This window comes from Lissotriton vulgaris, chromosome 5 (assembly GCF_964263255.1).
Source record: "Lissotriton vulgaris chromosome 5, aLisVul1.2, whole genome shotgun sequence".
Lineage (NCBI taxonomy): Eukaryota > Metazoa > Chordata > Amphibia > Caudata > Salamandridae > Lissotriton > Lissotriton vulgaris.
Genome location: NC_141693.1, coordinates 699,795,040 through 699,817,930, shown reverse-complemented (window position 1 = coordinate 699,817,930; position 22,891 = coordinate 699,795,040).

Below are 22,891 nucleotides of genomic sequence, written 5' to 3'. Positions count from 1 at the left end.
GCCGAGAGGCGATTCGTCAGGACCTAAAAAATAAAGTACTACACAGAAAAAAGGGGTGGGCTCAATGCTCAATCTAAATGAAGAAAGCAAATACAACCTCACTGGGTCGGAGGGCAAGCGGGCCAATGGGTCCTGCTCTATTTAGGCGACCCTAAGGGGATTAAGACTAGGCCCCGCAGCATGCTCCCGTGAGGCCAGCGTAATAAGGTTCAGTACACCTTGATATGGACACCGGCACGGCGGAACACCTACCCCTCACGCTCACGGCACCTGGTCATTCCGGTGATTTTGCAGTGTTTTTCGATTTTTTGGTGCTCTATAACTGAACTGATGTTCCTCTGTCTTCCATTTTTTTTAGGTGCACAAGACTCAAGAGAACCACCAGTGCCTGGAAGAAGTCCTGCAGCGGTGTGTGTGTGCAGCATAACGTCACGCGACGTCACGTCTGGCCTCAGACAACTCTACAATTCGTGCAACTGCGGCCTGCTGTCTGACCTGCTCTGAAGAAGATGGCCCTGCCCCCAAAGAAAGTTCTCCGTAGCTCCTCTAGCAAGAAAGTTGCTAGTAAGGAGCAGAAGAAGCAAGTTACCAAGGAGGCTGGTGTGCCACCCGCCACTTTTTTTGGGAGCAAAAAAAAAAGTACGCCTGCAGCAGCAGGATCTGCTGGGGACCAAGCTGGGAGCAGCACCCCTGCTCCATTGGGTTCAGTGCCTCCACCACCACGCCAACTTAAGTCAAAGCCCTTGAGTGCTTCAGAGGCAGTCAGTGTACTTCTCCAATCACCATCGACCAGTGATGTTGGCTCATCGCAAGAAAGTAGCAGCAATGTCCCTGAATCAACACAGGTTGTTGTAACTCATCTGACAAGTGTTGAACAACCACAGCCGCAACAACAACACCATGTGCAAGTACACGCCCAAGTACATGTGGAAGGAGAGGCAGCAAAAGGAGATGCGCAAGCAAAGGTGCATGGAGGTTCACAAGTGCCCACAATAGTTGTTCCTCCCGAAGTAGGGGCACATTTGGAAATCGACAATGAAGCCGAGGTATCATTGGAAGCCACTCCTCCTGATGATCATTCATTGTCTTCCACATCCCTAGCAAGGAAAAGATCAAGGGGGGTGTCTACATCTTCTTCAAGCCCACCTCCTTCTGATGCAAGTGATCCGTCTTGGGAACCACAACTGCGGTCTGACAGTGAGGCACACCATGATCTGACACCGGTACCTAAGCGTAAAAGGAAGGTCGTCCAAAAACTCAAACCTATGGAGTGTGATGAGGCTCAACAAGAAGTGACAGATACTGCTGGTGATGAAGCCTCTCACGATGACGACGATCCAGTCATCACAAAGGTCACTGCAGCCCCACCGGGCATGCAGCAAAGAGACATTTTGACCCTATCCCGAGAAGCTGCTGAGCGTGATGATGATGTCGGCGAGGAGGCAATGGAAATGGAATCATTAGATTTGGAGTTAAGTAGTACACCAAAACCTACCGCTTCCATATTTCTTCCTCGCAAGAAGGTACCCACCTCGTCCTCGACCTCAATTCGTGGTGGTGAAAGTGCAAAACGTACTGAAGTTCGGCAATCCACATCCTCCACTTCATCTGGCATTAGCAGCAGGACCACCACCACCAGTATCGCCGCCTCCTCCGGCCCCCGAAGACATTTCAAGTCTCCAGTTTGGGACTTCTTTAGTGTTTGCCCAAAAAATGAAAACGTAGCCATTTGTAGCATTTGTAAGCTTCGAGTTAGTCGTGGTAAGTTGGGTTCCAACTATGGTACCGGAGGCCAGAGAGGTCATCTTAGGAGAACGCACGATGTCCAATGGTTTGCGCACCTACACACGATCAAGGAAGCCGCAATTGCACGCAATGAAAACGTTGTTTTTTCATCTGGTGATGACGAGGAGGTAGAAGACGATTCAAACACTTCACTTACACCCAGTTCCCCTGTCAGCAGCACACCCCATGGGAGCCACACTAAGAGTGTGGGAGAGAGTGAGACATCAATGCGGAAAAGTTCATCAGCGAGCGTAACTGGGTCGAAGAGATCATCATCATCCCGTAAATCCTTGGTCCAGGGCAACATTAAAAAGATGTTGTTTACAGAAGCGCAATATGAACGCAACCACCCAATGACCCGTCTGTATAACACTAAGCTGGCTAAAATGCTAGCTCTGGACCTTCTCCCTTTTTCTTTTGTAGAAGGGGTTGGTTTTCTAGAATTAGTGACAGCGCTCTGCCCTAAATGGAAGGTTCCTAGCCGGTTCTATTTTGCACGAGTTGCGGTTCCAGCACTACATGAAGATGTTCTGAAGGTGATTGGGGCAGCTTTGCAGAAGAGTGCTGTTCACACTATACATCTGACAACAGACATGTGGACCAGTGGCGCAGGCGCTGATTACATGTGCATCACTGCACACTGGGTTTCTTTTTCAGGGGCTAAAGCAAAGCTAAACTCAGGTGTTGACACTAACATTGTTTTTAAAGGTGCTCGGAAACATGCAACACTAGCCATGTTTGGTTTGGAGAAACGTCACACAGCAGAAAACATTTTGGATGTCTTTAACACAAAGGTCCTTAACTGTCTGTCCCCACTAAAACGCAAGGTTGGTTATGTTTCCACGGACAATGGCTCCAATATAGTTAAGGCCATGAGGGACGGTTACTATTTCAGAGTGCCGTGTTTGGCGCACTGTATAAACCTGGTTGTCCAAAAATTCTTGGGTAATAAAGGCAGTGCAGCGTACGGTGTATTGGACACCTGCCGAAAAATGTGCAAGCATTTCAGCCATTCTTTTAAGGCCCGGAAGCAGCTGAGGAGCCTGCTATATCAACATCAAATGCCAGTGAAAGCACTCATCCAGGAGGTGGTAACACGTTGGAACTCAACCTTCTACATGCTTGAGCGTCTGTATGAGCAGTATACGGAACTCGATCAATATTTCCTTAAAGAGGGTGCAGAGGAGCTGAGGATGGGTGGGCCGCAATGGAACATAGTTGAAAGCCTGACACGCATGCTTCGTCCTTTTGAGTTCTTCACGCGTGCAGTCAGCAAGGAGGACTCTAATTTGGGAAAAGCTATCCCATTGTTGTACATGCTGGAGGACCAACTGAAGGAGGTGTGTTCTGTGTTTAGAAAAGATAAAAACCAAGACTCTTTGCTTCTGGCCGAGCAATTATTAGAGCTCCTACAAGGTGATGAACGTCTTAAAAAGATCCACTCAGAACAGCATTACATTTGTGCTACTATTCTGGATCCACGCTACAAAAAGGCGCTGGCAGGCCAAGCATTCTTTCCTTTTGATGATGAACATGTTCTAAAGTACAAACGTTGGCTAGCCTTGTCAGCCAAGAAGTTTGAAACAGAACGGCTGGAAATTGAAGGAAATGGCAGTACATCAGCAGGCCATCCCCAGTCAAAACAATCCACTTCTGCACCTGTGGCTGTGGCACAAGTGACCTCTCAGCCGTTAAAGACACCGGCAACCGGATCATCTGCACGAAAGACAACAGAAACATTGGAGGCTGAAGAGGATTGGCTAGCTCTGCGTGGGTTTGGTTCTCAAAAGGTCAGAGGCACAGCAAGAGCTAAGCAAAGTGGAGGAACCTTGGATGAGGACCTTGAGTCGATGGTGAAGGACTATCTGAATGACTCAACAGAGGTCTATGTTAATTCTGACCCATTGGCGTATTGGCATGGGAAAAAAGAATTGTGGCCACAGCTCACCAACCTGGCTTTAAACTACTTGTCTTGCCCACTCGCAAGCGTGTCTTCTGAACGGGTTTTCAGTGCGGCTGGTGGGATTGTAACTCCCAAACGGAGCCGCCTCTCGCCCAAAAATGTGGAGAGGTTAACAATGATCAAGATGAATCAGCACCTCATACCACCAGATTTCAGAGTACGAGAGAGCGTGCCGGATGAAGAGGAGGTGGCCAGCAACATAGATGAGGGAATTTCTACTCTGTCAGGTGACACTGAGCTCACCCTGCCTGAATTTGCAGAGTATGATGACGAAGCCTTATTCTTATTCCTGGACCGTGATACCGACTTCGAGCCCTGAAAATGAGACAACGAATCAATAACTTTCTTTTTCATCCTTATTCACTTTTATTCCTGTGTGTCTGTCTTTCTTTGTTGTGCACAGTTAATATAATTCAAACTTTAATCAGATAATCACAAAAACAAGCCCATCAGCAGAACTGTCTTCACTTGTTTGCTAATTTATTTGAAGGTGCCGCAGTCTGCATTCCTCAGGTTCACAAGTTCAGAAGAACATGCTCCTCTATCCTCCTCCTCCAGACTCCTATTTCCATCAAAGCAGAGGGCTGGTTTACGCCCAATGAAGAAAGACTCAGCACTTGTGGGGGTGTTGTTCTACCTCTTTGCAGGTGAGTTGACGGGTCTGGGGCCATTGCTGGGAAGCACTAAAAGTGGTTTGGACCAAATCCGAGGCGGAAAATTTTTTGTGTTTTTGATGACTTGCTTGCCTTTGAGGTGCTCTTAGGGAGGGTTCCGTCTGTTTGTGGGTGAGTTTCGTGGTCTGGGAGCATTGCTGGGACACTCTAATCTTGATTGCATTTGCTTTTCAGGAAATCCGTCGTGCCAACCCCGACTTATGGCCTAGCTACGCAGCGCGTTTGGACCGAAGGCCCAGAAATATTGCAAGTATGAGATTTTGCTTTTGGCCTTTTTGGGGGTGTTATGCTTCTTGGCGGGTGGTTGACGGGTCTTGGGGCATTCCTGGGAAGGTCTAATACCGGGTAGAAGTGGTTGGGACAAAATCCAGGCCGATTTTTTTTTGTGGCTATTTCTGACATTTTGCTCTATGTAGCGTTTTCGGGGGTCCTGTTTGGGGGGCTTCCTGGTGTTTGTGGGTGAGTTTCGTGGTCTGGGAGCACTGCTGGGACACTCTAATCTTGATTGCATTTGCTTTTCAGGAAATCCGTCGTGGCAACCCCGACTTATGGCCTAGCTATGCAGTGCGTTTGGACCGAAGGCCCAGAAATATTGCAAGTATGAGATTTTGCTTTTGGCCTGTTTGGGGGTGTTATGCTTCTTGGCGGGTGGGTTGACGGGTCTTGGGGCATTCCTGGGAAGGTCTAATACCGGGTAGAAGTGGTTGGGACAAAATCCAGGCCGATATTTTTTTTTGCTATTTCTGACATTTTGCTCTATGTAGCGTTTTCGGGGGTCCTGTTTGGGGGGCTTCCTGGTGTTTGTGGGTGAGTTTCGTGGTCTGGGAGCACTGCTGGGACACTCTAATCTTGATTGCATTTGCTTTTCAGGAAATCCGTCGTGGCAACCCCGACTTATGGCCTAGCTACGCAGTGCGTTTGGACCGAAGGCCCAGAAATATTGCAAGTATGAGATTTTGCTTTTGGCCTGTTTGGGGGTGTTATGCTTCTTGGCGGGTGGGTTGACGGGTCTTGGGGCATTCCTGGGAAGGTCTAATACCGGGTAGAAGTGGTTGGGACAAAATCCAGGCCGATTTTTTTTTGGCTATTTCTGACATTTTGCTCTATGTAGCGTTTTCGGGGGCCTGTTTGGGGGGCTTCCTGGTGTTTGTGGGTGAGTTTCGTGGTCTGGGAGCACTGCTGGCTATATATACTTTACTTTGCAAGAGGTTTGAAGCAAATCCATGGTGGCAGAGGGGACTTAGGGCCTAGCTGCAGAGCGCGCGCGGAGTGATTTGGGAAATTTGTGAAAAATTGACTAAGTCCCCATTTTTGTACTTTTGCTCTTTGGCTGTTTGGGGGTCTTCTACTCGTTTTCTCCTGGGTTGACGGCTCTATGGCCATTGCTGGGAAGCTCTAATACCGGATAAAAGTGTTTTGGACCAAATCCCAGGCGGAATTTTTTTTGTGTTTTTGATGACTTGCTTGCCTTTGAGGTGCTCTTAGGGGGGGTTCCGTCTGTTTGTGGGTGAGTTTCGTGGTCTGGGAGCATTGCTGGGACACTCTAATCTTGATTGCATTTGCTTTTCAGGAAATCCGTCGTGCCAACCCCGACTTATGGCCTAGCTACGCAGCGCGTTTGGACCGAAGGCCCAGAAATATTGCAAGTATGAGATTTTGCTTTTGGCCTGTTTGGGGGTGTTATGCTTCTTGGCGGGTGGGTTGACGGGTCTTGGGGCATTCCTGGGAAGGTCTAATACCGGGTAGAAGTGGTTGGGACAAAATCCAGGCCGATTTTTTTTTGTGGCTATTTCTGACATTTTGCTCTATGTAGCGTTTTCGGGGGTCCTGTTTGGGGGGCTTCCTGGTGTTTGTGGGTGAGTTTCGTGGTCTGGGAGCACTGCTGGGACACTCTAATCTTGATTGCATTTGCTTTTCAGGAAATCCGTCGTGGCAACCCCGACTTATGGCCAAGCTATGCAGTGCGTTTGGACCGAAGGCCCAGAAATATTGCAAGTATGAGATTTTGCTTTTGGCCTGTTTGGGAGTGTTATGCTTCTTGGCGGGTGGGTTGACGGGTCTTGGGGCATTCCTGGGAAGGTCTAATACCGGGTAGAAGTGGTTGGGACAAAATCCAGGCCGATATTTTTTTTTGCTATTTCTGACATTTTGCTCTATGTAGCGTTTTCGGGGGTCCTGTTTGGGGGGCTTCCTGGTGTTTGTGGGTGAGTTTCGTGGTCTGGGAGCACTGCTGGGACACTCTAATCTTGATTGCATTTGCTTTTCAGGAAATCCGTCGTGGCAACCCCGACTTATGGCCTAGCTACGCAGTGCGTTTGGACCGAAGGCCCAGAAATATTGCAAGTATGAGATTTTGCTTTTGGCCTGTTTGGGGGTGTTATGCTTCTTGGCGGGTGGGTTGACGGGTCTTGGGGCATTCCTGGGAAGGTCTAATACCGGGTAGAAGTGGTTGGGACAAAATCCAGGCCGATTTTTTTTTGGCTATTTCTGACATTTTGCTCTATGTAGCGTTTTCGGGGGCCTGTTTGGGGGGCTTCCTGGTGTTTGTGGGTGAGTTTCGTGGTCTGGGAGCACTGCTGGCTATATATACTTTACTTTGCAAGAGGTTTGAAGCAAATCCATGGTGGCAGAGGGGACTTAGGGCCTAGCTGCAGAGCGCGAGCGGAGTGATTTGGGAAATTTGTGAAAAATTGACTAAGTCCCCATTTTTGTACTTTTGCTCTTTGGCTGTTTGGGGGTCTTCTACTCGTTTTCTCCTGGGTTGACGGCTCTGGGGCCATTGCTGGGAAGCTCTAATACCGGATAAAAGTGTTTTGGACCAAATCCCAGGCGGAATTTTTTTTGTGTTTTTGATGACTTGCTTGCCTTTGAGGTGCTCTTAGGGGGGGTTCCGTCTGTTTGTGGGTGAGTTTCGTGGTCTGGGAGCATTGCTGGGACACTCTAATCTTGATTGCATTTGCTTTTCAGGAAATACGTCGTGCCAACCCCGACTTATGGCCTAGCTACGCAGCGCGTTTGGACCGAAGGCCCAGAAATATTGCAAGCATGAGATTTTGCTTTTGGCCTGTTTGGGGGTGTTATGCTTCTTGGCGGGTGGGTTGACGGGTCTTGGGGCATTCCTGGGAAGGTCTAATACCGGGTAGAAGTGGTTGGGACAAAATCCAGGCCGATTTTTTTTTGTGGCTATTTCTGACATTTTGCTCTATGTAGCGTTTTAGGGGGTCCTGTTTGGGGGGCTTCCTGGTGTTTGTGGGTGAGTTTCGTGGTCTGGGAGCACTGCTGGGACACTCTAATCTTGATTGCATTTGCTTTTCAGGAAATCCGTCGTGGCAACCCCGACTTATGGCCTAGCTATGCAGTGCGTTTGGACCGAAGGCCCAGAAATATTGCAAGTATGAGATTTTGCTTTTGGCCTGTTTGGGGGTGTTATGCTTCTTGGCGGGTGGGTTGACGGGTCTTGGGGCATTCCTGGGAAGGTCTAATACCGGGTAGAAGTGGTTGGGACAAAATCCAGGCCGATATTTTTTTTTGCTATTTCTGACATTTTGCTCTATGTAGCGTTTCCGGGGGTCCTGTTTGGGGGGCTTCCTGGTGTTTGTGGGTGACTTTCGTGGTCTGGGAGCACTGCTGGGACACTCTAATCTTGATTGCATTTGCTTTTCAGGAAATCCGTTGTGGCAACCCCGACTTATGGCCTAGCTACGCAGTGCGTTTGGACCGAAGGCCCAGAAATATTGCAAGTATGAGATTTTGCTTTTGGCCTGTTTGGGGGTGTTATGCTTCTTGGCGGGTGGGTTGACGGGTCTTGGGGCATTCCTGGGAAGGTCTAATACCGGGTAGAAGTGGTTGGGACAAAATCCAGGCCGATTTTTTTTGGCTATTTCTGACATTTTGCTCTATGTAGCGTTTTCGGGGGCCTGTTTGGGGGGCTTCCTGGTGTTTGTGGGTGAGTTTCGTGGTCTGGGAGCACTGCTGGGACACTCTAATCTTGATTGCATTTGCTTTTCAGGAAATCCGTCGTGCCAACCCCGACTTATGGCCTAGCTACGCAGCGCGTTTGGACCGAAGGCCCAGAAATATTGCAAGTATGAGATTTTGCTTTTGGCCTGTTTGGGGGTGTTACGCTTCTTGGCGGGTGGGTTGCCGGGTCTTGGGGCATTCCTGGGAAGGTCTAATACCGGGTAGAAGTGGTTGGGACAAAATCCGCGCGGAAAAGCCTTTAGTTTTGGCACTTTTTGTAACTTAGGGTTCGTTAGGGTTAGCCCTAGCAGCAGGATTGCATGTGTTTCGGGGTGTTCTAGATTTTTCCAACTGAGTTCTGGGGTCTTAGAGCACTCGTGAGAATGTGTAATTTTGGTTGCAAGTCATTTGAAGAAAATCCATGGTGGGAAAGGGGGGATTTGGCATAGTTAAAGAAAGCCTTTGCCACTATTCTTAACTTAGGGTTCGTTAGGGTTAGCAGTATTTCTATTGCATGTGTTTGAGTGGGGGGGATTTCGAGTCTTGGAGCGATGCTGGCTATGGCTACTTTTGCTTGGTTGCTTGCAAGTGGTTTGAATGCAATCCACGGTGGGTAATGGGTAATTAGGAAGGGGGTACTTCGGCCTACTTTTACTTTCAAAGTAAGTTTTGTCACCAGTTTTCTGCTAGGCCTCGTTTTTTGAGATTTGATTGGGGGTCTTCTACATTTTTGCGACTGGCTTTAGTAAGGGTCTGGGTGGGAGCACTGCTAGGAAGATCTAATTTTGTTCTAAAACACAGTTTACAGTACACCTAGCTTGAGGGGCAAGATCCGCTACATTAATTTGCCCATACTTATTTATCCTTCAAAAGGTGACTCAGAGTACGCACTTTCAAAAATATTGTACTGTCTACTAGGAAAAACAAATTGTGACTTTTTGCACTCCACAGCCTACATACCTTATATTTATTTATCAGTGGTGTTGTAATATTATATCACTTCCTGTTTTTCGTTGAATAATTACAGGCCGGGTTTCAGTCTCTGCAATGGGGAAAAAAGGATGGAGTCAGGCTTCACAGTAGCGAGCCACAATTCAGCATCAGGCAGGCAGTGGACAGGGTGTCTTCTGGTGACCAACATCGATGGACGAAGCGTCGGCTGCAATGGAGGAGTGCCGCTAATAGGAGGATTTTTTTTCTGCAGGCAACTTACTTACCACTTCCAACAGGACCACTACAACCACATAGATACAGTATCCCTTGCCTTTTTCTCTGACTGTGACTGCATTTCTTGGCTCTCTCTCGGCTTCTACATTGATCCCTTAACACATCACTTAGTCCACTCCACTATCACATCTGCACCACACATAGTCATTTGTAAGTGCTCCTACGTAATTCGCAAGTCGCAGCACGCCCCAGGCCGTAGAGGACTGGGATGGCCCCAATGATGAAGCATGTCACCAAGGGGCAACCCTGGTGAGTGAGGGGACACCTAGAAAAAAAGCAATTTCTCCTTTTCTATCTACTATACCTTCCAGACCAACCCCACTGAGTGTTGTTGTGAATGGATTTATAGTGACCAGCAAGGCTCTCGGGTATCTGGCTACAGAGACCTTATGGTGAATATCGTTATCAATAATTTACACATAGGCCCTTTACTGTTGCATTCTTTCTTCCACAGTTGTCGAATGTACTACTTACTTGTCACTGACATGCATGCAGTAGTGCATGCACTTTCAAAGATTGATGGATAGGTTTGTACCCAAAGAATTGTTTATGTTCAATTGTTTGTCTATGCTGTGCTTTTTTTTACAGGGTGTCTTCTGGTGACCAACATCGATGGACGAAGCGTCGGCTGCAATGGAGGAGTGCCGCTAATAGGAGGATTTTTTTTCTGCAGGCAACTTACTTACCACTTCCAACAGGACCACTACAACCACATAGATACAGTATCCCTTGCCTTTTTCTCTGACTGTGACTGCATTTCTTGGCTCTCTCTAGGCTTCTAAATTGATCCCTTAACACATCACTTAGTCCACTCCACTATCACATCTGCACCACACATAGTCATTTGTAAGTGCTCCTACGTAATTCGCAAGTCGCAGCACGCCCCAGGCCGTAGAGGACTGGGATGGCCCCAATGATGAAGCATGTCACCAAGGGGCAACCCTGGTGAGTGAGGGGACACCTAGAAAAAAAGCAATTTCTCCTTTTCTATCTACTATACCTTCCAGACCAACCCCACTGAGTGTTGTTGTGAATGGATTTATAGTGACCAGCAAGGCTCTCGGGTATCTGGCTACAGAGACCTTATGTTGAATATCGTTATCAATAATTTACACATAGGCCCTTTACTGTTGCATTCTTTCTTCCACAGTTGTCGAATGTACTACTTACTTGTCACTGACATGCATGCAGTAGTGCATGCACTTTCAAAGATTGATGGATAGGTTTGTACCCAAAGAATTGTTTATGTTCAATTGTTTGTCTATGCTGTGCTTTTTTTTACAGGGTGTCTTCTGGTGACCAACATCGATGGACGAAGCGTCGGCTGCAATGGAGGAGTGCCGCTAATAGGAGGATTTTTTTTCTGCAGGCAACTTACTTACCACTTCCAACAGGACCACTACAACCACATAGATACAGTATCCCTTGCCTTTTTCTCTGACTGTGACTGCATTTCTTGGCTCTCTCTAGGCTTCTAAATTGATCCCTTAACACATCACTTAGTCCACTCCACTATCACATCTGCACCACACATAGTCATTTGTAAGTGCTCCTACGTAATTCGCAAGTCGCAGCACGCCCCAGGCCGTAGAGGACTGGGATGGCCCCAATGATGAAGCATGTCACCAAGGGGCAACCCTGGTGAGTGAGGGGACACCTAGAAAAAAAGCAATTTCTCCTTTTCTATCTACTATACCTTCTGTCAGGTTACGCAGCCCCTAAGCGCCTACCGTACTATGAAACTACATTTCCCATGAGTAGGCGGGAGACTTCCAGGAAGTTTATCTGGGGAACAGACGCGCTTCCTGTTGCGCGTTATTCTGGTTTCTGTTCTGCACCGGCATGAGAGCGGATGCTCTGCATGCTTTTCTATTGTGTCTCCTGTGGACTATCACCTTCCCCCCCCCCCCTGAGGCTCAGTGGGGAGCGCTTCCGTGTTCTGTCCTTGGCGGTAGACGGACTTCACGCGTCTTCAGGTAAAGCCGCTCTAAACTCTTCGGCCGCCCGTGCGGTCAGCTGATTACTGCCTGAACGGATTGTTAAGGGAGGTTCTGTGACTGTTTTCTAACAGAATTCTACCTTTGATGAATTCCTGTTTGGTTGAATTGTGTGTGGCGGAGCACAGTGGCGGTCTATACCACGTGTTAGCGTTCACATCGGGGATCGTTTTTGTACTATTAAAACGGAGCGCGGTAGTAAGGACAACTACGCGTCTCCGTTGTATAACTGTGTATTTCAAAGGACCTCCATAACTGGGCATGTAGTGAGGTAACTACAGGCTACCCCAGTTCTCTTTGTGTAGTGCACCGTGGGGTGTGTTGTTGGCAGAATTCAGTGGTGGTCGCAACTACGTTTTTCTGTTTGACCTTCACCAAAGATTCTCTACTGGGTCATTACTTAGAGAGCGCAGTGTTGTAGTTCTTGCTTCCTACACACTACCGTTTCCCTCTTCCTTTTTGTTGGACCATACATCTTTGCTTTGACTATTTGGAACCCCCTTTGTACATTGAGTCCTCTACCAAGTTTGTGGTATGTTGTGAGTAGTGGGTTTGATGTCTTAGTATAACGCGAGTGTGTTTGGTGCGACAGGAGTGTGTTCGTTAACTATATGTTTATGTGTTTCTTAGGCCTTCCTCACAGATTGTGGCAGAAGGGCTATAGTATTTCCTATCCAAGGTCATGTTTTCTTGGTGCTCAGGTACTTGTCTACTTCCTTGGTTATTTAGTGAGACTATATGAGAGTACCCTTGTATGTTAGGACAGCACTTCACTGATGCCTGTCTTGTCTTCTGTTACAGGTATCCTTTCCCTGCTGACCCTACCTTTACCCATCCCACATTTTTTATTTTAGTTTGTTATTTTTCTCCCCCGCCTAATGGCTCGAACACCCTGTGTTTACACTTCTGGGTGTTGGTGACATTTGGAGGTGGAACCATATTTGCATCGACTGGATCACGGGGAGTAAACCTGACACCTTCCAGACCAACCCCATTGAGTGTTGTTGTGAATGGATTTATAGTGACCAGCAAGGCTCTCGGGTATCTGGCTACAGAGACCTTATGTTGAATATCGTTATCAATAATTCCACACAGGCCCTGTACTGTCGCATTCTTTCTTTCCACAGTTGTCGAATGTACTACTTACTTTTCACTGACATGCATGCAGTAGTGCATGCACTTTCAAAGATTGATGGATAGGTTTGTACCCAAAGATTTGTTTATGTTCACAATAGTTTGTCTATGCTGTGCTATTTTTTCTTGTCTCCCAAAACCTTTCCCAAAAACCCCCGTACCCATCCATTTTTCAAACCCTAACCCTCTTCCCCCGGGCTGTGTGGTTTTGATTGATGTGTGACTAAATTATTATTACAGCAATAAATCCACACACTTGCTGGGTGGGGAGGATAAGGTGATAGCAACAGGCTGGTGAAGAAATCCGAGGATATATTCTTACTCTGCTTGACAAAGAACCATTGCTAATGTGAAAGAACTTCAACCGAATTAGTAGTTATACTTTACCATTTGTTAGGCTACAATGTGGCACTGCTTTACTGTACTTCTGTCACCTGCTATATTCTCAGTTGTACCGTTGAATTGCTCAGGAGGACAAACCAGATTTCATTTTCTTTTTTTTCATAGGCATGCAACTGCCACTGTGTCACACCACTAGTACCACCGCTATGAGGAAATTTTATCCGACCAAGATTGCCAATGTTATTCGGTGTTTCCCGTAGAGCCAGCCCTGGGTCTAGCCCTACTTTCAAACACAAATTACAGGTAAGATAAGCGTTTGGTGGTTTGGGGGTATAATGGAGTATTAGTACGAGAGACGAGAGACTGAAGGTAGTACTACTAAAGTCCTAGGACTCTTGGATTCACTTCACTTAGTCTGTGAGAGGCACTTAGTGTTGAAAACATTTGGGCATTTACACTTAAAGGAAGAAAATGGAACTAAACTTTCAGGAAAACAGTCAACGTTAAACCCCCACCCACCAGGCAAGCAGTAAAAAACAGGTATGCTCAGATAAAGTTTGAAAAAGTATATTTATATCCCTAACAAAATAATCTCCCGCAAGACCCTCCCTAACCCCAACGATTGTCCTTCAAAAGTCCCCAAAAACCCAACTCCCAATTCCCACCCCCCAAAAGTCTCTAAAAAAGGGGCAAGGGACACTATGGGTGGATGCTGTTAACTTTTTGGGCCAGGGCATCATGCTCCTCGCGGAGCAAGGCGAGCTCCTGCTGAAGGCGGGACACCATCAGGGTAGTGCGGCGCAGGCGTGCCTTCACTGCCTTGCAGGTGCAATGCCTGTGAGAGGCAGCTGTTGGCCTTGCTGCTCGGCGGTGGCGTTTGCCTTTGGCAGCCCGGCTCAGTCTGGGTGGACCACTGTGCTGGGTGGCAGCCCGTGGGGCCACGGAGGCCGATGCAGACGACGTTGTTGTAGTTGTCGACTGCACACTTTCCACGTCCTCCAGGGCCACCAGCCGCCGATATTCCGCAACAGTGGCCTCGATCCTCCGTTGCCGGGCCGCTCTAGCCAGCTCCTTCCTCCTTGTTCGTTTGGAAGGAGAACCTATATGAAGAAAGAAAGACATAGTCTGTAACCAATGCTCTTTAAGATTAACTCAATCATTCAGCAGAAATTTGTGTTGCAGTACAACTAGCAACTTGCAAGCGCATTACATAACTATTGAGGCCAGTATCTATCTAACCTCACACTTCTTCATCCTTGCTCTAACATTAGTGGGAGTTTAAGGAACAAATTCTACGAGCACTGTGGACTTCCATTGGAGTCGACTATGAAAGTACACCAGTCTTATTCTTCTTCTTATCTCTTGTTTTGGAAAATTGGTACGTTATTTTCTGCAAGCCGGCATAATGCCAGCGCAGTAAACTTGCACCCGAGAAAAAGAGACGCACGCCATGAGGAGTGACCTAGACTTGCGTTGCCGTTGCGTTACTGTACCCGTCCAGTACATGCAGGTGGTGAAGCTCTTACTTTTCTATTACGGGTGGCACTGAGAATACTCTGTTACAACTCAAGGGCTACTGCTTAATTAATTTAACTTTCACCCTACAGTGGAAATGAGTACTAGAAATGGAAAATTGAAGAAGATAAATAATCTGATTATCTATCACTTCACATGGGATGTTTTTGCTTATATATGGGATGACTTTAGGTGCTTTGCTTTTTATTGAGTGACCAGTGATACATCCACACATGAATGACTGAGTACTACTAAACTTATTAAGAGAGGTAGGGAGTGGCCACCATAATAACCGGATCTATGCAGTGCTTGCAATACAAACTACTGCTACTATTTATGGTAGTATTTGGACAAAATTAAAAGTTCTTTTCCTTGCCTTTCCTACACTGGAACGGACGTGCGGGTGCAGTGTTACATGCTCTTCAAAGTTACACTTAGTTCATCCACTGACCGTCTACTCTCTCTAGATCATGGGTACTCACAAACTTTCTCTCAGGGGCTACATTTACAGTGTAGTTTGGGGCCGAGTGCCGCACTGGTGGGGGCGGAGTCAGAGGGGGTGGGGCTAAAGCAAAACGATAACTTGTGACCATGAGGTTGCACACAGGTCCCTGCAGCAGATGCCCTCATCCACTGAGCCACCAGACCCAGCATTTACATACATCTCTCTCCCTCCTGCTCTCCCTCCTGCCCTCCCTCCATCTCTCTCTCCCTCCTGCCCTCCCTCTCCCTCCCCCTCTGTCATCTCACTGTGTGTGTGTCTATCTGTGTCAGCCTTCAGCCCGGGTTGAGACCGCTTCCTCAACGCGCACACACAGACAACAACACCAAAGTACTTAACAGGTCTTTAAAAGACCATTAACATATTATTGAGGCTTTGTTTGTTTTAGCGCCCCTGCTTCTCCACCCTGACAATCACTGCTTGCCCGGCCCCACAGAGCAGAGGCTTTGTTCTATTTCACCTCTTTGTGGCCTTGCATCTCCACTCTGCTCTGTGGGGGCCGGGGGAGCAGTGATTGTCAGAGTGGAGATGCAGGGGCGCTAACAGGTGAAATACAAAAAAGCCTCTGCTCTGTGGGGGCCGGGGGAGCAGTGATTGTCTGCAAGGTCTGCGCACCGCCAAGGAAGGCTTGCCGGGCCACCACCGGCCCGCGGGCCGTACTAGGAGTACCCCTGCTCTAGATACACATATGCTATCTAAGAGTCAGATAGTAGCATGATCCAGGTATATGGACACATACAGTTTCTGTGTCACCCACCCAGGCTGTTGTCCTTCCACCCATCATTGCTTCATCATTCACCCAGCCATGCATCTCATATTCTTGCCTTCCCAGCTAGTCTTCAATCTCAATAAGTAAGGAATATATAAGAGCTTACCTCTGGCCGCCACCACCACCGTCTCAACTCTCACAGCCGCCGCCGCCGCCTCCTCCCCTGAAGAATCGGCCTCCGCCTCCGTGTCGAGCACCACCACCTCCACACTGGCCCCGCCACCAGATGTTCCACCTACAAAGTACATTTAACAATGTTAGAATAAAGCACTCACTAGTCACTAGTATTTGGTCTAGGAATGAAGACATGTGAAAACAATGTAATTTGTGACTGTCTACGTTAAAGTTAAAAAAAATGTCCCTTTTTCCAGGGAAGGTTGTCTTGCTGCACTTTTTGGCACAACTGATGAAGGCTGTTTTTTGAACACGCACCATTTTTCTCCACACAGACAGAAGATGGACTTCTAACAACAAGATCAAGTTGAAACCAGGTGAGAGCTCGGCTCGACCACAAGAAATGTCTTCAATTAATCGTCATGAATAGGGAAGGGTATTGCACTCAAGTGTATCTGTTATTTGAAATATTCTTACAATAAGTGTGCTCTGTCAGATTAGTGCCTGCTCACTGGTGAAACAATGTATATGGCCTAGTGTGAAACACTAGGACTCTGACACGCACTACAATCAGAATGCTTTTCCTTTAAACCGTTCTGGTTTATTTTTACTCAATATCATAAATCAAATACTTCCATCACATGATGTACAGAATTACATTACTTCAAGCAATCATTTAAGAGATTTACATGAATAATACTGATTATTATACACAACCAACAATATATCGTCAAATCATAACAAATGAATTAAGAAAAAACCCAATGCATTTCGGGGCGTAAAAAAGCCCCTTCGTCAGGGGTCTGAAAGAAAAACAAAAAAAGCAAGGAGTGAGTATTTCATGATTAGTTCTGAATGTTCATATTGGGTAATGGGTATTTATCAGCTTACCTATTTTCTATGAACGAAACTCATAATTTTAGGTTTAATTGGGCTATATTTTCATAATCTGTGAAAGAAAAAATCACCATGCGTCAAAAAAAATGACTGCATATTTTGAAAATAGAAGGAGAAGGAATCTTATTTTACCCTTTTACCCCTGGCGCAAGGGTAGGCACTTGCGTGACGCATCTCGTCACGTAAGAGCGGCGCATCGCTGGAGTCACGTCGCCAACGCAATGCAACTCCAGTAATGCTCAGGGCCACCCAATACTTAACATGCTGTGTCAGTCCTTTCGCCTGCTTCGAGCAGACATAAGGAATTGAATTGACGTAGCAGCGTCGCAGAAGTGCCTGCGTTAAATCTTGTACATTTCACGCAGGCAATTTTGCGAGGCGCACAGCCGCTGGACCGCCCACCCTGCGTACTAGGAACGCACCCATTGTGGTGCAGGCCCATGGCTTTATAACGTGACGCATCTCCCTAGATGCGTCATGCTGTAAATGACTCGCAGGGATGCGGCACGTTTACGCCGCTGTTGCGTCACGCAAGGCAACGTAAACGTGGCGCAAGGGGCTTGTAAATGTAATCTGCCCCCTAGTGTCTAGCATTACGCAGTTCTGTAAAGTACACTCATACATAATAGTTACTCAGGCCAATGAGACCACGAAATAGAAAACAAATAAGCATAGTAGCAACGCCACTGAGAAGGAGAGCAGTGCACCTGAAATGCACAGAAGATTTTGAAATATAATTTAACTACAATGTAATCGTCATCAGCGGCATTATTGGCTTGCTCCATGTAAAAAACAAATATTTGCAATACAACAACACAGAGCAGGAGAAAACATCATAGTAGTGAGTGATTAAATGGCTACTACTACTCACCAAGCCCGGGGATCTCCAAGCCGAGCTGGTCCAGCAGGTCACGCTCGCGGTCCAGGAGGTCCGTCCAGCGATGGGTGACCTGGCTGTAGGTGCGCTGGACCCCGTAGAGGTGGGATATGGCCCAGCACACCTTCTCCCACCGCTTCCGGCGCTCCCGCATGTTGTAGCCGCCGGCCGCGATCCTGCCGCCTCCCGCGATGGTCCTGGGCAGGCGGCGCTGGACGAAGTAGACCAGCGCGCCCACTTCCTCCGGGCTGAATATCTCCCGTCGCGTCACCTGCTCCCCCCTCAATCTCCCGCATGCTGTCCTGGCACTGGGTCCAGCACTACTCCCCGCCGCCGCTGCGGCCCTCAAGTGCCTGGGCAGCTTCACGGCGCCTGGCTTGACCATGGTCTGGGCAGGTAAGGTAGGAAGAAGTAGAAAATTAAGAAAGAATAGGATAGGGAAGAAGAAAAGAAAAGAGTTTAAAAAAGTAGTTTAAAAGTAAAGAAAAATAGCAGAAAAGACAAAAATATACAGCTAGGAAAAGAGAGGGATAGATAAGAAGCAAAATCGTAAAAAAAAAACTGAAAACAAGCAAAGGATGGCAAAGATACCAAGAGGATTAAACACCATGCCCAGACACAGGAAATGAATGAAAAACAAGATGGCCGGCGCCCGTTCACGAGCGCGAAAGTAAGTTCGCGCGAGATTTTCCTCGTGATCTCGTGCGAACCTCTAGATTTCCCGCGCGATCTCGTGCGAACCTCTACTCGCAATGCGCTTACTGCGCGAGATTATACATAGCGGGCGGAAACGGAAATACGTCACGCAAACAAAATGGCCGCGCCCGTACTTGACCTTGGGGTAAATTCGCGTGTTGCGCTGCAAGCGGCTCGCGAATACTGCAAAAAAACTCGCGAAACAACAAGCCGCAAAAAAATAAAATGCTCATTCGCACGAATTGGCGGCTTCCGCGGTCGGTTTCGCACGACGCCGCGCCCCGCGAATAGCGCGAAAAAAACCGAAAAACGATTTCAGCAAAAGCAAAAGCAATGAGCAGGTGCAAAAGGTCAACCTCATGATTTGTAACGATTCTTTGTAGTGCTTCCTGAGGGGGCCCTCCAGAATTCGGTTGCCTGCTTGCAACTATTTTGTGTGACCCTGCTCTGACCTTAACTGTATGCCACAAAGGTCCTGATTTACAGCTAAAGGAGCAGACAAGCAGGTGCCAGGCTGGAACTTTAAATTCTTTCAGTGACACATTAATTAGCCCCTAATTCATTATTGTCAGTTGGGGCAGGGCAGGTGTTGTTAATAAACTAACCCCAAATTAATTCATGTCAGTTCAAGCAGGGCAGGTGGGCTTGCTTTTCCCCCCCATCTTCTACAGTGATGATGAACCAGAGGGTGGCATTGATGTAACAGAGGGTGGCATGGGTCAAAGAGAGGGTGCCAGTGGTAAAACAGAGGGTGCTGGGAGGCTGTGATGATGAACCAGACGTAGAAACAACATAGTCGCGACCGTTGCGAGCCGACAAGTAAGTTCGCAATTGCGAACTAGTACCAAATCCTCGCGAACTGGCAGAAACAATTGCGAACACACAAAAAAAAAAAAATCCGCGGGAATTCGCAGATTTTGCGGATTGCGGGTTCGCAAATCCGCAAAATTCGCGAACGCGAGATCCGCAAAATTCGCCCATGCTTAATTTTGAGATACTTTTCCACTGTCTGTTGACACTATCTTTTTATGGGCCTGGTCCATGTGTTCTTTTCGATGCAGTTCTGCTTCATTTACCCTTTGACTATAATTCTTTGCTGTTTCCATGGAATAATTCTTGCTAAGTCTTCATTATTTCTCTAACTCATGCTGTATTATCTTTGGCAGTCATTTACAGAGGTGTATTATGATATGGCTCTTGGTGTGATGGGCATCTTTTCTGCATATCTGTGACTGTACTATCTGTGTGCACTGTTTTACATACATTTGCAGAGTTTTATTATGATGTGGTTCCTCATGGTTAGCATGAAATTTTGTACATGCTATGAAATTCACATGCTGAGTATGCTGTTGAAACATACAAGCAACTGTCTCTGTGGGAAGTAGTAATCTGTTAAGTGAATGTTATGGTTTGTACAATGTGAGCCTCCCCTTCAGACTGTATATAGTTTGAATAGCAATTTGTAGTGGTGAACTCAGAAAATGGATCCCTAAAAATCAATGATAAAGTCGATCAATAGTTGTGATATCCAGAAAACCTAAAAACAAATTGTACAGTAAGATGTCTTTTTACAGCAGTAATTATTTAATGAAAAAAAAGGAACAGTGTTAATGTCTAGGCTCATAGTGTCAATTTGTTTTCAAACAAGAGGAAGGTGCTATCTTAATATAAGTAGGTAATGAGTTACAAAGTATAAAAATGTATGTAGTTTAAAAAATAGTAAAGGTAGTTTTAAGTGATCTATTGATGAAAAAGATACAATTTAGTCTTTATATTTTTTAAAAGGATATAGAAGACACAAAAAAGAGTACAAAAATGGAGAATTACTCTGAGAAAAGTGAGTTAAATTTTGAAATCGCTAAAGAACTATTCGAGGAATTACTAGATGGAGTTTTTGAGGAGGACATTGATACTGAAAATGAGGAGTTTATGGATAATACATTGGACAGTGCCTATTTAGAGATGGTGGAAGGGGAAGAGCAGAGTTTGGAGGATGAGAATTTTGAATCTGAAGAAGTACCCGATGAAATTATGCTACAAGTCCTTTTAGAATATGAACTTTTAAATAAAGAAAATTATTTTTGATACTAAAACATTCTTGAATACAGTTTTCTTGTACTATTCTTCGTTGATATGCTTTATGAGAGTGACAATACATGTTCTCATGAAGTGTATAAGAGATTATAGTAAAAAAAATTAAAAGCACTAGGATCACCGACAGTGCTTGAAAAACAGTGTACTGTTTGTATGCTTTAAAAATTTGAATCAGAAAATATGTCTATAATGCTGACACAGCTATGGACTGTCATAAATTTAGAAGCAACATTCACTACAGGATTTCCTACTCCGTTCAGAGACTGTTTCTTTGTCTTTATTCTACTTATAAAATGAACCTGTGGTTATAATTTGTATGTTATATGCTTGTAGCGGTCTATAATATTTGTTATCTTTGTTCTTTACAGATTGTCATTTTTATCAGAAACATAAATTAGTATGCCGACCAGAAATGAAAAAAGAAAGCTGTATAAACGGACATACCATTTGAAGAGGAAAGAATTAGAAGAATTATCAAAACAACAAAGGACGGATAAAAAGAAGAGTGCTCCTGGTAAGAAAAGCAAGGATTTCTTAAAAACATTATGTCAAAGAAAAAATGCAAAGGATAATCTTCAAAAGGAAAAACCGTTATCAGTATCTACAAGGAGAAATGCCAGAAAAAAGCAAAATGTTTCTCAAATCAGCAGAGAGGAAAATATGTACAGTAAAAGACGTACTAATCAGTTTGCGGAAATCAGGAAGCGTGTGTTTTATAACAGAGTAGTTTCAAATTTATTAAAAAACGAAAAAGTTTCTAAAAGAAAATCTGCTTTTTATAAGAAGAAAAAATATAAGGAGGATGTTATTGAGCGCGCGTTTGAGACAAAATGAAAATTATTTATTTTAGTAATTAATAGAATAAATACACTAAATAAGGCAATCAGAGTTTTAAAAGCTAAGAGTAAATGGAAGAGACACATAAATAGAAGTAATTTGTGTTTTCTGGGAAATGAATGTATACTTCAACTTCTGAGCCATTTTTTAATGAAGAGAGTTACTTTCAAAGTAACGATTTGTTGCATGCAGTTGACACCAGTGGTCGAGCATATGAGGTGAAGGATGGTTGTGCTATTGAGAAAGAGAAAATTGTGGTTAGAAATGCAGAAGAGGTGATAGCTGGAGAAGTTTTAGCAGGACGTCCTAATGTTCCTGTTTACAGTTGAAATTGTAGTAGCATTTGCAGTGTACGCCAGGATTCAATTGATTTCTTTCACAATTTCTTACGTAAGTACACTAAGGAAAGTCTTAAAAAATAAATTGTAATGTTGCAAGAATTAGACCATTGCAGAGTGCGAGAAAAAATAGGTCTGCAAGGCCATTCTCTGGCTTGTCTTTCTAAAAAAATATGCCAGAGTGTGTTTCAACACTTTAGGATGTTAGCAGTGCATCATACGAAAATGAGAAAATTAGTGAGAAAGTTGTATTATGCAAAAAGTCCAGCACTTAAACTTAAACAGTTAAATAGTGCTATTTTGCATGGATGTGAATTAGATGTTAAGATTTGTGCAGAAATTGAGGTAAGCTATTTTGGTCCAGATGAAGACAATGCAGAAACTGATATAGTTATAGAAGGAAATGTGTTAGAAAATGTTGGAAATTTTAATACTGAAAATTTTGAACAGGAAATAACAAAGTTTAAGGTCATTGCAGGTGAAAAACCAAATTTTCCTTGTGTGTGTTGTCGACTCATTCATTACAAAAGTCAAACTAGGTTAGTTGATTTATATTTAAAAAGTGAAGATGAAAAAAATAGTCAGTGGAAAGATTTTGCGACTTATTTGTTGGTAGAAAACTATTTTGATTTGGGTTTTGAGCAACGTATTTGTAAGTATTGTTATAATAAATTAAATGAAAATAGAATGCCTGCTAGAGCTGTACATAATAATCTTGAGTTGATAAATATTCCATCGGAACTGATGGATTTAAATACTTATGAGACTATTCTGATTCAATGTGTACATCCTTTTCAGGCTATTGTTCGTATGGAGCCTAAGAATGGCAAAATAAATCCTTCAGATTTACAAAGAGGATTAAAGGGTAGAGTTGTACATTTGCCACTTGATTTAAAAAAAATATGGAGACAATTGGTGTTGAAAATGTAGAAGAGGAACCTCTAGTTATTCTAGTTAATGGTGTACCTACAAAGAGTAAGAAAATCTGGCAAGATTTAGTGGATGTTAGAAAAGTCAAAAAGGCAACGTTGTATTTAGTCAAAACCAATAAATACTATAAAAATGTATACGTAGAAGAAGAAGAAGTAAGTGAAGAAGAGGACAATGATTTGTCTATTGGACAAATTGAAAAAGTTGACTTATCCAGAAGTGAAGAAATGTATGAGCATT